The 14,471-nt window shown below is 41.2% G+C and overlaps 1 long non-coding RNA gene across 2 annotated transcripts in view; it reads left to right on the top strand.

The window, feature by feature from the left end:
- The window catches only part of LOC134299717 (uncharacterized), a 51,439-nt gene that overhangs the window by 7,183 nt on the left and 29,785 nt on the right, over positions 1 to 14,471 (top strand). Inside the window, exons 2-3 of one of the 2 annotated variants that reach the window (XR_010006965.1) lie at positions 259 to 295; positions 13,511 to 13,633. This is a non-coding gene — a long non-coding RNA (uncharacterized LOC134299717). The remainder of the gene's footprint in view (positions 1 to 258; positions 296 to 13,510; positions 13,634 to 14,471) is intronic. The other variant, XR_010006966.1, reaches the window with a different exon arrangement.

The raw sequence follows: 14,471 nt of genomic DNA, 5'->3' as shown, positions 1-14,471 counted from the left end.
GAAGTGGGCTGGAAGGAGTGATCAGAGCTTGAAGTGTAATTTTGTTTTCTAATTCTGCAAAGCAGCTTTCACCAGAGACAACAATGGGATATATATTTGGTATGCTGCAGTAAATAATTCTTTTCTCAAACTGTCATCTAATTAAATAAGTGCCAGCTGATAAATCTAATTAATTTCACCCAGTTTAATAAATTGCATTTATTTTATTATCTATTATAATACTTATACTTCTCACTTATACAGTGTCTTTTGTTCTAGGGGCCAATCTACACAGGACAAATGAGGCAAGACACAGGTGACTAAACTCCATGGTGTCCACATAACACATGTAGCTGATTTCCCCTACATGCCATGCCCTGCATTATCCTAAAGTTAGGGGATGCCCTGGAGCAGTAAACAGTTGGGCTGATTCTGATTCAGAACTGGTCACTGCTGCTTACATGGCCATCTCACTTTCCTTGGGCTAGGGCAGGCTAGGGAAAGAGGATGGTACTTACTGTCCTGTCCCTATAATAGTTGTGACCCTGGGTATGAAGTTGCTCATAATTGTTACTCGTCGCTATTGCTGACACTGGCCAACGCACCGGGACAACTCAAGAGAGGAGAGAGATGAAAGGAATGGTGACCCCCCTGAATCATGTTGGCACTTTGTCCATTGCCAGTGCTAGTGATGATTATGATTTTGATTTGTATACTCTGCTTTTTCTCTCTAAAAGGAGACTCAAAGTGGCTTACAGTAAAACCAATAAAATACAATTTAAAACCTAAAGATATGCAAACATAGAATTAAATATTAACCACAATAAAAATGAACAGTTAACACTCTTTAAACTGCTTAAAAACCTATACATTGTTAAAACCACAGCACCCTCTGACTTCCTATTAAAAACCTCCATCTTTAAAAGCCTGCCTGAATAAGGTGTTAGCTTGCCACTGAGAGGATAGCAGGGAGGGGCCATTCTGGCTTCCCTGGGAAGAGGGGAGTTCCAGAGTCAAGAGGCAGCCACTGAGAGAGAAGGCCCACTCTCTTGTTCCCACGAACTGAGCTTGAGATGGAGGTGGGACTAAGAGAAGGGCATCTCCTGAAGACCTCAGGGCCCAGACAGGTTCATATGAAGAGATGTGGTTAGCTAAATAGCCTGGACGTGAGTCGTATAGGGCTTTAAAGGTCATAACCAGCTCTTGGAATTATGTCTGGAAACAAACTGGCAGCCAATGGAGCTGCTGCAACAAGTGGGTTGTCCGCTCCCTGCAGCCAGTACCAGTTAGCAACCTGGCTGCAGCTCTTTAGATCAAACACTTTTCGAAGGCAGCCCCATGTAGAGTGCATTACAATAATCAAATCAGGATGTAACTAAAGTATTTACCATTGATGAGCAATGATGATGGCCTTGTGCTCATTGATATGATGTGGATAGGATAGTGACACCTTTCTGTCACTGGTGGGCTCAGAACCTGGCTATACAGACTCCCCTGGGTGAGTCGGAGTACTCTACTCCAGATTAGCCCTGGCATACAGATTCTGGTATTTCTAAGGCATATAGATGTGCCCTAGGGATACCAAAATCTGTAGATGCTCAAGTCCTACTCTATACATGTTAAAGTAGTGCCCCTTATATGAAGATTTGTTTTTGCATTTTTTTGAGGGGGCAGGATATTTTCAAGCTATGGATGGCAGCATCCATGCATGCAGAATCCGTTGATGCAGAGGCCCAGTCTTCTATATATATAAAAATGTAATGTACGTTTTTACTAAGGAGTAAACAACAAAACCACTGAAGCCAATAACACCAAATTTGAACACAAAAGACATAGTCATCCAATCTATGTCTTTCAAACAAAAAAACCCTAGAAAAATAAAGTCCAAATTAGAAGATGTGGAAATGCCTTTTTCTCCCTGGCTGCTGGTCAGAAGGGTAGGCCCCGATCCCCTTTAGCCCCACCCCTTCATCTCCTAGCAACCCATTCAGCCACAATGGCGACAGGCAGAGTTAGGCCTCATTTAAGCCTCTTCCACACTGCTGATAAAATACAGATTATCTGTTTTGAACTTGATGATATGATATTGTAGACTCAAGGCCCTTCCACACAGCTATATAACCCAGAATGCCAAGGCAGATATAATCCACAGTATCTGCTTTGAACTGGGTTATCTTGAGTCCACACTGACATATAATCCATTTCAGTGTGGATTTTATACAGTTGTGTAGAAGGGGCCTCATATAATCCAGTTCAAAGCAAATAATATAAGATTATAAATATAATATATAAAAATTACTGTGTTATAATAAAACAGAACAATATAATCTCTAAAATCAGGACAGTAAATAAAGAGCAACACTTGGAAAACGGGAATTCTAGACAGGAAACAATCAGGGCCAGCTAACACCTCCCAACAAAGAATTCCCCTAGGGAGGAAGTAGCCAGGCTTTTAAGCTGCAAGGCCATAAACTGCTAATCAAGTTGACTGATTGCAGCATTCATACATGTTGCACCGAGACTATTCATTGCCATTCGACCTGGTCAACCACGGATTGCACAAGGTAGAAAGCGGCCAGGCTTGCAAGCAGCAAGGCTATTCAGTACTGTTCAATCTGCCCCATTCAACCTGGCCAATGAAGGATTCCCTTATGTAGAAAATGGCCAGGCTTTTAAGCTGCAAGACTATTCAGTGCAATTCAAGCTGGCCAAACAAGGATTCCCCTACAAAGGAAGTAGGCAGGCTTCAAAGCGACTCTATGATTGAGGGTGCTACTCCAGCTTGCCAAACAAGGATTCCCTTAGGTATAACACAGCCAGGCATTGAAGCTGCAAGACTATTCAGTGCAATTCAACCAGACCAACAAAGGATTAACCTTGGTAGAAGGCAGCCAGGCTTTGAAGTAGTGATCCTACTCTGTACTATTGAAGCTGACCAACCAAAGATTCCCCTAGGTAGCAAGCAGCTAGCCTTTGAAGCAGCGAGGCTATTCATTGCAATTCTAGCAGCCCAAAAAACCATTCCCCTAGAATGCAAGTACCCAGCCTTCCAAGCAGCAAGCCTATTCCATTGTATTCCAGGTCACCAAACAAGGATCCCCATAAGAAGAAACGGCCACGCATTTGAGGCTGCAAGGCTATTCACTGCTATTCTACTTGGCCAACAAATGATTCCCATAAGCCACAGCAATGCGTGGCCGGGCACAGCTAGTTATATATATACTTACTCTGGCAGCAAGGCCACTTACAGTAAAATCAAGAGAAACAACTTAAAATTTAAAAGAAAAGTAACTTTTCAAATAGTATATCAAATAGTCTAAACAGTTAAAACAGTTTAATGACATGTATGGGTACAGATACTTGTGTCAAAATCTAGAAATTTTAGTCACAAAATCAACCCCCAAAACTGGGTTGACTTTTCCACAGGTCAATGTAAGCATCATACCTTTTAACTCATCAAAAAAGAAGCCATCACTTAGTAAAGTAATTAAAGGAGAGAGTTTAGTCTGTCCCGGGAGAACTGAAAAGAAGCACCAACCGCCTCTACTCTTCAATGTTGTGGTGCCACTTCTAGCCTTTTTGAATGCTTGGGAAGATGGTGGGGCTGGACAGGGACATCTCTCCCCCGAGACAGTGTTGATACTTTTCTCTGTAATAGAATGACCCTCAATTTACCATATTGTATCAAAATTCATAATTTCAGCCCCCAAACTTGCCATCAACTTATTCGTGAGTATATATGCTAGGTTCATAGGGATCATAAAGTTCCCTAAACGTATACATGCAGTCAACTTATACATGAGTATGCTAAGTTCATAGGGATCACAAAGGTTGTGAATATGGTGCCATTGTTGCATAGTTGTATCAGAAACAAGAAAATAATTCTTGGAGTATTAATTGAAAGAAGTGTCTGAAAAGCAAACTAACTCAAACGATAGAATGAAAATTACCCTTGACAATGTTAAAAAGGCATTGCTTTGGTTTCTACATTCTAATTTAGAGCTTGAGAAGTGAGCATTGGTAAAGTGATGAGCCTGTCATGCTCATTCTCCTTAAAAGTAACTCTCAAAGTTCTGCAGTTTTGTGTTCATATGCTTGCACAGCATTATGTGATATTTTGTTCTTAGTGTTTTGCTGCTGTTTTAACATTGCAAGCTATCACAAACTTTTTTTCCTGAAAGACAGGAGACTGTATTTTTTAATTAACTAATAGTGAAGAAATCAGTTGGTCCAGATGCTTTCTCATAGTGCCCAGGTTAGACGTGCTGTGAATAAACCTCCAAAAGTAATAAAAAGACAAAATCGTATGAAATCTAGTTTCAGTTAAGCCCTGCTGATATGCTGGACTCTGAGCTACTCCTTTGTATTTCTTCAGCTGACTGAATTTGGCCATTTTCCAGGAGTTCATAACATAGGCAGAGCAGGGACATTAAATTTGATGACTTTGCTTGTTGAGAAGCACATTATTGCTGAACAGGGTTTGGTCAGATGAATTGCAAAGCATCAGTCCTCCAGAAGGTTCTGTGCATCCAGCCACACACAACTAAAGCTGTTGAATATTGTTTGTTTTCTTATATGTAGGTTTATATCCTACTTTTTGACAAAAGTACCCTCAGAATTAAATCAACTTTTAAAAAGGGTAGCACAATCTGTGCCACTCCAATTATTATAAGACTGTGAGTCCCAAACCCCTCAACATTGGTTGTGTTGTTTCAGCCTAATGGGAGTTGCAATTTAGCAACCTCTGGAGGATTACCAACTATCTACCCTTGATTAAAATGACAAAACAGAATCAGGAAAAGCTTCAATTTTATCCAATGTAGAGACTTGCTGACACATTTTGCTTCTTCATGGTTCAGTTTTCATTTGCACCATAACAGTACAATGGGCCGGAGCCCCAGGTGACGCAATGGGTTAAACGATTCTAATGCAGGGAGCAGGGTGAGCTCCTGTCTGTCAACTCCAGTTCCCATACAGGGACATGAGTGAAGTCTCCCACAGGATGGTAAAACAACAAAAACATCCAGGTGTCTCCTGGGCAACGTCCTTGCAGACAGCCAATTATCTCACACCAGAAGTGACTAGCAGTTTCTCAATTTGCTCCTGACATAAAAAAGTGCAATGGGCCCTCGTTATCCACTGCAGTTTGTTTCCAGAACCCACTGTAGACACCAGCATTCATGGATGCTAATTTGCTACTCATATAATGGCATGGTAAAATGGTGACCCATATATAAAGTGGCAAAATCAAGGTTTGTTTTTAGGAATTTGCTCTGAATATTTTCAAGCTGTAAATGGTTGAATCCATGGATGAAGAATCTATGGACACAGAGGGTTGGTTGTACTGCTAGTTCAGCCTGTGCGAGGGAGAAGACTTGAAATCTAATGTTGGCAGGGATGAAAAGAAATGTGTGCATGGTAAATGAATACAGGCAGTTCTGTGCCTGGAGAGACTGTACACTGAACTTTAATAGGGCCTCAGGCTACATAAAGAATAGGCCAACTTTTTTCTTTGTCGCAGTGTTAATGTATCTTGAGTCTAGAATTAGCAGATTATTAAGAATGTTATTGACATGGACATCTCTAAGTAACTTGGGAACTCTGTCAAATTCATTTTCCTGATTCTAGAGGCTGTCCTGTTTGATAACTCTCAAACATGCCTTCCTGCTACATGAATGTCGATTATATATGATACTAGCTGTGCCCGGCCACGCGTTGCTGTGGCGTTGTCTGGTGGTGTTGGTGAGAAATTGTTGAGTTAGTGGTGGTATTCCTTCTACCATGCAGGAGGATACAATCCAAGCACTCCTGACAGATGGCCATCCAGCCTCTACATAATAATGATGATGAAGATAATAATAATAATAATAATAATAATAATAATAATAATAATAATAATAGAAGCATAGAATCCAAGAGTTTGCAGAGACCCCTAAGGGCCATCCAGCCCAACCCTTTCTACTATGCAGCAGGATACAATCCAAGCATTCACAACACATGGACAACGTATAAAAACTATACACTACTACACAGGGACATAGACCCCCTCTACCCTCACCACTTACACAGTACACAAACAACCAAATGCATACTAAACATAAAGACAACCATACAACAGACATTCAATACCATCACTACCTCAACAAGTTCTCACCAACACCACCAGACAACGCCACAGCAACGCGTGGCCGGGCACAGCTAGTAAGATTATAAATGGGTAATATAGCTGTGTGGAAGGGCCTTGAGTCTACACTGCCATATAATCTAGTTAAAATTAGATAATCTGTATCTTATAGGCAGTGTGGAAGAGGCCTGAGGCCTAAGTCTGCCTGTCCCCTGGGCTGAGTAGGTTGCTAGGAGACCAAGAGGGCGAAGCTTAGCCATCTAACTGGCAGCAATTGGATAAAAACAATTATTCCTTTCCCTCTAATTAGGACTTTATTTTTCTTTTCTTTTTGTTGTATCAACCTAGAGCCGTGGATGATGGGTTGTGTTGTCAAATTTCGAGGTTGGGGGCTTGTAGTTTTGTTGTTTTGTCCGGTGCCCTGATTCCATCACTCTTTTATATATATAGATTGGGTACACTCTCACTCTCAGCATGGCATTGGGATCTTGTGGCAAAATATCTCTCCAAGTAATACCACTTGGCTGCTGTAGCTCGGTCATTTTAATGGGTACCATTAGACTACCTCTACTCACAATGCTTTGCTCTGGTGATGGAAACTACTACTTGCATAAGGGTTCTTCCTTAATGTGAGGCATTGGGAAGATATAGCAAGAAAACTAACACACTACTAAACCTACCTCTCTTTTTCTGTACCAACATTGAGTAAGGTCTTTATGTCACTATCCTCATTTCTTCTTGTGTTCTACTTTATAGAGAACAAGATCTAGCAAAAGATGGTATTTGTAGCAGACAAATTTCAGGTTTACCTTTCTACTACCAATGTTCAAAATATTGGATTTAGAGGTGTGTATGTGTGTAGAAATAATAGACATACCTCTGTGTGAACAGGAGTTGATAGGTAAAGGTAAAGGTTTTCCCCTGACATTAAGTCTAGTCGTGTCTGACTCTGGGGGTTGATGCTCACCTCCATTTTTAAGCCGAAGAACTGGTGTTGTCCATAGACACCTCCAAGGTCATGTGGCTGGCATGACTGCATGGAGCACTGTTACCTTCCCACTGGAGCGGTACCTATTGATCTACTCATATTTGCATGTTTTTGAATTGCTAGGTTGGCAGAAACAGGGGCTAACAGTGGGAGCTCACCCTGCTCCCCGGATTTGAACCGCTGACCTTTTGGTCAGCAAGTTCAGAAACTCAGCAGTTTAACCTGCTGCGCCATTGGGGGCACCTAGATTTCCAAATATTAATGCACCAATTCCCCATAGTAACCTATGGATGCAAGAGCTGGACCATAAGGAAGTTTGAGCAAAGGAAGATAGATGTATTTGAACTGTGGTGTTGGAGGAAAATTCTGATAGTGCCTTGGATTGCAAGAAGATCAAACCAGTCCAGAGACCAGGAAATAAAGCCCGACTGCTCACTGGAGGGAAGGATATTAGAGGCAAAGATGAAGTACTTTGGCTACATACTGAGAAGACAGGATTCCTTGGAGAAAATAATGATGCTGGGGGAAAAGGAAGGAAAAAGGAAGAGGGGCTGGCCAAGGGCAAGATGGATGGATGTTATCCATGAAGTGACTGACTTGACCTTGAAGGAACCTGGGGGTGGTGATGGCCGACAGGAAGCTCTGCTGTGGGCTGGTCCATGAAGTCACGAAGAGTCAGAAGCAACTGAACGAATAAGCAACAACAACAAAAAAACCCCCCTCACCAATCCACATTTGAAGGTGGTAGCTGCTGGGCCCTAGGGTACACGTTTTATTCTTGGGGCTTTTTGGTTGATTGTTGCTAACAGTGATTTTGGCATTACAGCTGTTCATCTGGGTCCACAGTTTCTGCATCCATTGATTAAACTATGAATCACTTGAAAACACTTTTTTAATTCAGAAAGGCAAACCTTAGTTTTGCCATTGTATATGCCATGTGGATCCAGCCTGAGTCTACCATGTCCCAACTGAAAGAATAACAGATAAACCATGTAGTCTCTACTTAAAAGAAATAAGTAGCTCTCTCTCAAGTGACCAATATTTATATGATGCATATTTGAAGTGCATAGTGGTATGTTCTGACAGAGCTTAAGATGGGATCCAAAGAACTATTTCAGTTAAATGGAATGTTTATTATTTACTACATTCATATCCCGCCCTTCTCACCCCGAAGGTGACCCAGAGCGGCTTACAAATAATATTTACATACAGTGTATTATATCGCTAGCACAGCACAACACTAGCACTATATACCAGCATATTGCATCATACCACGACACTGTAATATTACAGTATAGTGGATTGTCACCTTGATGTGGTAAGGGGGCTTGCGTGTTCCAATGAACCTGCGGGCACAACCACGGGAGTCACACACTCCCAGGAGTGGCCACAGGGCCAAGAACAATCCGAAGACCCAAAGACCTCAACGGCGGAGCAGGCGGAGGATAACATGGTACATGTTACAATGGCTGTGAAGGCGGAAGAAGACTGCAACAGACTGAGAAGCCATTCTTGTTGTGTTAATCACACCACTGCTGGGACCTCAACTTGTGAAGACTGTGTGTTGACCGGCCGTGCACCGACCTCCACACATTAAAAAAATCACGTACAGGCGTCTTCCAAGAAATGGAGGAACATCATCCCCAAACTACGAGGGATCGCCTAAATAAATAAAAAAATCATTTTACTATGTCACTGTCTATAATGGGACTTGAGCATCCATAGCTTTTGGTATTCACAGAGGGTCCTGGAACCAAACTCCAGTAGATATTGAGGGTCCATTTTACATATGATTAGAAAATATAGTGCAGATTGTAGTAGTGGTTGAAAATGATTGACTCACGGTCTCTATGCAATACAGTCAACACAAAGGAACTTCCATAATATATAGAATTCAAGTAAAAAAAAGGTAAAGGTTTCCCCTGACGTTAAGTCCAGTCATGTCTGACTCTGGGGGTTGGTGCTCATTTCCATTTCTAAGCCGAAGAGCCGGCGTAGTCCATAGACCCCTCCAAGGTCATGTGGCCGGCATCACTGCATGGAGCGCCGTTACCTTCCTGCCGGAGCAGTACCTATTGATCTACTCACATTGGCATGTTTTTGAACTGCTAGGTTGGCAGGAGCTGGAGCTAACAGCGGCTGCTCACGCCGCTCCCGGGGTTTGAACCTGGGACCTTTCGGTCGCCAGCTCAGCTTTGCCACCGGGGCTCTTAGAATTCAAGTACCTGTGCCAATTCTTAGCTTCTACTTCTAGGGGGCCCATGAGCAAACATCTTTTTAGTATTCCTACCCTCCACAATGCTTTTGCTGCTCTACATCTGCTTCATCCCTTTGGCCCAGTTAGCACCCTTGTTTGAAAGAGAGGCCAAGGAAAGCTGGGAAGTGTTGCTGCTTTGTCTCCTGAGTGCAGTCTATTTTCATGTTTTTCAATAGAAGGGGTGAGGAGGCATAAATGCCAAGAGGAGAAGCAGTGTGTTCTGAAGATGGCATTAGGAACAGGTAATGAATTTGTAATTTGTTTACAGCATTTTTTTTTATAAAATTCACAAGTCCTTTCATATTAGGAATGGAACGAACTTTTTAAAGAAGTGAATGGAGGAGAAACCAAAATATAGGGCCAAAGCTTTGAATACAAAGCTTTTGAATACTCTTAAAAGTCATTCTTTAGATTATTGTACATTGAAACCCTGTTGGTGGTAGAGGAGGGTTGCCACTTGTTTTCTGAACAGCTTATCTTCAAGACCAGTATGGCAAGTAGGAATGTAGTCTTTTCCTTTTTGGATTGGAAGAATTTTAAATTTAGCCAGTGCTGATATATGATAGGATAATTTCATTTCAGTGTGTTTCTGAAGAATGTCTCAAAACCAGCAAATTTCTTCTTGTATCCAGGATGGAAAGGAATTAAAGTTGCATTCATTTAAATTCAGAAGAAAGTGAAATTGACAGATTTTTCCCTTTACTATTTGGCACTGTATGGCTGTTAGAAATTCTGTATATCTTTGTGGGAAAAGAGGAGAAAAAAAGAGAGAATGACAAGTAGCAACAACATTCTTCACACTTTTAAGCTTTTGAAATAAATTTAGTTAAAATGTTTAAATGATATTAATGTAAGACTTACTAGCTCTATAAAATGTGTTGCTTGTATTCTAACCACACCTTTGAGCTGTACTGTAATACTCCACATTTCATAATCCCCTTATGAATGTTTGCCCTTGCCTTTTGTTGCAAGAATGTAAAGAACAAATATCCTACTGTAGACTCAGGTTCCTTCATTGCAGTTTTCTTGGCAGAAGAGAAGAGGATATGTGTTTGGAAGTTCATTGTTGCTGAACTGCCTTATCCTAGAAATGTATTCCATGTCTGAACCAACTCATCTCCCTTCATGAACATCCAGAGTCAGTTCCTAGCTTCCATGTTAGCAGCCTGGCAAATGAATCTGTTCCAAGTTGTACTGTTAACTTTAAAGGAGCTGTTCAAACAGCTAAACCCTACCCTCTTCCCAGAAATGTTCAGCATTTTGGACAGATCCTTGAAAGTTAAGACTAAAATCCACATGACCAATTTACTGAAGTGCAAGCCACCAACCATAAGAACATCTCAAGTAGAGAAAAGGCAGAAGATACAGGACAGTCTCCTCAGTTGGGATGGTGGTGGTATTTTGATGGCATTTAATATGTGACAATTTTTGGGGACATCTTTATTGCACGGTAACTCTGCACAATATAATTTATAATTTAAAACAATGCACAATATATACAATGAAATGTAATTCATTTCTTCTTTATGGTTTGAAAGTTAAGCAAGATAAATATGTAAGCTGTGATCCATGCTTTCATCTCTCTCCTCTCTGTGCTGTATAGTTGGCTGTTTGGGACAGTTATATGGCACAACTTGTAGCAAAAGTTCTTTGGGCTTTTGTTAAGCTGTACTGCAAACTTTAGAGAAATGTGCAAGCACAGGATCACATGGGACAGACCAGTTCTCTGTGACTCAGCAGTTGTCATCTCAATGTTCAGGTGGTGCAATTACATCACGGGAAGTACACTTTTCTAAGTAATCTACTATGCAAGATCCATCTGTCCACCACACCTGTGTGCATGTGTCTGCTGTTTCATGAGTACCAGAGAATTTCCTTCCCACCTCTTAGTGACTTTGTTGGGTTTTTAAAGAAGACATTCTGGGCTCCTTAACTCTTACTAGTTCATGAGCCATTTGTACTTGGATTGTTATGTGGCATGTGGGCTTAAACTAAAGCACTAGTACTCATATTTAGTGTTTGAATGGTTTAGGAACAAGTATAACAAATGATACCTAGATAATTATCCTAAAGGCAGTGGATTTCATCTGATCTTGGAAGCTTGGAACCAGAGTCAGCCCTGGTTAGTACTTGGAGAGCAACCACCAGGGAATGCCAGGTATTCTAGAATACCCTGTATACTCATGCAAAATCACCTTTAAGTAGTCCTTACCTTTAAAAAAAAATCTTATGAAATTCATGGGGTTGCCATAAATTGACAAGTGACTTGAAAGCACATGCACTCACACACCGCTAATGAACTGTCTTTTCCTATGACAGATCAGTCATGTATGGGGATTTACCATAAATGGTTAAGTCCTAGGTGTCCCTGTTATTGGGCATAGGGTGAGACATCACCAGAGTGGTGAGGGGCTCTTTCACATGACACAGTTGATTGATTGTTTTTATAATCCATCTTTCTTCCGGGATGGAATGTGAGGCAGCTTTGTTTGTCTGCAATTTCACTTTAACTGCCATGGCTGCATTATTTGGGAGATTAATGTAAACGTCAACCATGATATGGTGTAAGACCGAGCGGTGTCTTCCATGCCCTATTTTATAACTCTTAAGCCAGCCTGCTATCTTCAATTGCAATGGGGAATGCAACTAATTGTGATGACTCATGGGCCATGTAGTCCCGTTCCTAGTACTGTTGTGAATGATGAAGAGGAAAACTTGGGTTTTCCACCATTTCAGCCAGAAAAGGAACTATCCCAGCCAGAAATTGAGCCTTTGCACCTGCAAGAGATTTGTCTTCCAGAAGTCTGTCAAACAAGACCCGAGCCAAAATCTCCCCCGTTTTCTCGCCATGATTTTTGTAAACAACAGAGGGGAGTTCAACAGGCGTCTCGCAGGAGTGCTAGGATAGCTGCTAAGCATTCAGCTGATTAAGCCTGCTTTCCATGGGAAACTTTAAGGAGTCATGCATCTGGACTCAGAGATTAACTTTCGTTTCTGATTCCCCAGAGAAGCGTTCTCTGGTGGGAAAACGAGGCCTATTTAGGTTCCTTGCTCCCAAAGGAATCTTGCGGAGTCAATTCGTCAGCTACCGGAGCAGCGTGTGTGGACAGCTACTCCTGCTCTCAAGCCTTGTTTCCTGTTCCAAGCCTTCGTTCTCAGCCTTGTTTTCTCCCCGGATCTTGCCTTGTTCCCGGACCTCGCCAAGTAATTACCACGGATCTTGTTCTTGCTCCTCGTTTCCTTGTTGCCTTGAATCAAGCTTTGTGTGCCAAGAATCAAGTTATTTCCTAGCCTTGCTCAAGTTCATGGACTAAAGGACCTTGTCATCTCCCCTCACTTGCTTGGCAAGTGAGTGTTTCGGTTATTGGATTACAACTTTGGACCTTAATATTTCATATTGGACATTGCTTTTTTGGACTAATTTTGACCTTTCCTGAAAGGTCTACTTCTGGACTATTTCCTATACTTGTTTTTATTAACCTTATATATTTCCTTAATAAAGATATTAGATAGATTCTGGCCTCTGTGTATGGTTATTGGTGCTCTGCAGCCTGGGTCGTGACACTAATATTCAAATGAGAGGGAACTCTCATTATGGATTGTTTCTGAACATGGAAAAAGACAGGTACCATCTTATTCTCCCTCTCAGAATCCATTAAAATTCCTTGAATGGATTCTTCACTGAGTTGAAATTCCTTGTTGAATTGAGATTTATATGCATAGTACTACTTGTATTGCAAAGAGACCGTTCCTTCCATCCCCATCCAGAAATGTACACGAGCAGTAGGAAGTGGTCACATGCTCCTACGTGTTTGGGAACATGATGTGCAACCTTGGAGAGGTCTGGCTCTGTAAATCATGTGCCCAGTAGTTTTGAATGTTTGGCTATCTTATATGTGGTGATGTAAAGAGAGCTGTGCTTCCACGGGCCAGTCAGTCCCTATCACTTGTTGAGATGTGTGTGATTTGCAGACATCAAATAAATAAACTATGTCTTTCTCTTAACCTTGATCAATCTAAATTACATTTTCCTCCTCCCCATCTTAAATGAAGTATTAGCGGTGCAGAGGGGAGAGGGGAGGCATTTGTTAATTCATAAATACAATGCAAAATAATTTGCTGATAAATAACTCAATAGCTGTGTTTTTGCTTTTGCTTTCAGAGTGCTTCTCAGCAGAGACTAAATCTGACCTGCATAAGACTTTCATTTTAGAACTCTCTCTCATGAAGAAACCTTAAGAATGGTTATTTAAAAAAAGTTTTGGGAGAGAAACTAAGCAAAAAGGTATGTGTTTTAGTTATTGAAGCTTTACGGTCATGTAGCAGTACTGTTAACCATTATTGTAAAATAAAGCACATTGCTCACCCAGTAAACCAAAAAAGAAAAGAGGGAGGGGGGGCAATCTGTTAGAATGGCTTGGGACAATTTTGGGGACTGAATAGGGTGAAAAGGCTGGGCTTGTTAGAGAGTGTAATACCTATGGAGGCCTTTTCTGTGAGCAATACCATGACTTCATTACCATGTCAATTCTGGGAAAGGGCTCTGATTGAGCACAGCAGTTGGCTGAATCCATATGGAGCTGATGAACCTCTGAATGAATAGTGAATGGAACAACTGCTGGAATCTGCTTTCAGCTTTTTGTTCCCAGGATGACCAGTGTAACAGACCTAAGAGCTATACAGCACAGATGGTCTAAAGAAGAAAGAAATCTGCAACCTTTATTTCTTTATCCCTGCAGAATCTGCACACACATGTGTACATATATGGCCTGAAACACATATCCCAGGATTCCTGTATTCTCTTTTGCTTGTTCCTGGGTTGATATCAAGCATCATTTTACCATTTGTCATAGTGGATGTGAGCAATATTTGACTCAACTTTAAGATTAATTTATTTGTTCACTTGATAAATTATCAATGAGCCATCAAACACTTAAAGAAAAACTAGGTACTCACCAATGGTGTTAATGAAGAAAGCTAACTGATGGAAAAACATAGTTTTGGGACTACAGTACCAAGAATTCTTGAGCCATCCTGGCCACTTGCTCCTACTGCCTTGAGGTTTCTGCAGATTGTCCACGAGAGGAACTTTTCCAAACCCTTGATAAAACAGCAACAAGAAT

Source organism: Anolis carolinensis, chromosome 1, assembly GCF_035594765.1.
Source record: "Anolis carolinensis isolate JA03-04 chromosome 1, rAnoCar3.1.pri, whole genome shotgun sequence".
NCBI lineage: Eukaryota > Metazoa > Chordata > Lepidosauria > Squamata > Dactyloidae > Anolis > Anolis carolinensis.
Note: the sequence above shows the minus strand (reverse complement) of the source record. Positions and strands in the feature narration are given on the sequence as shown.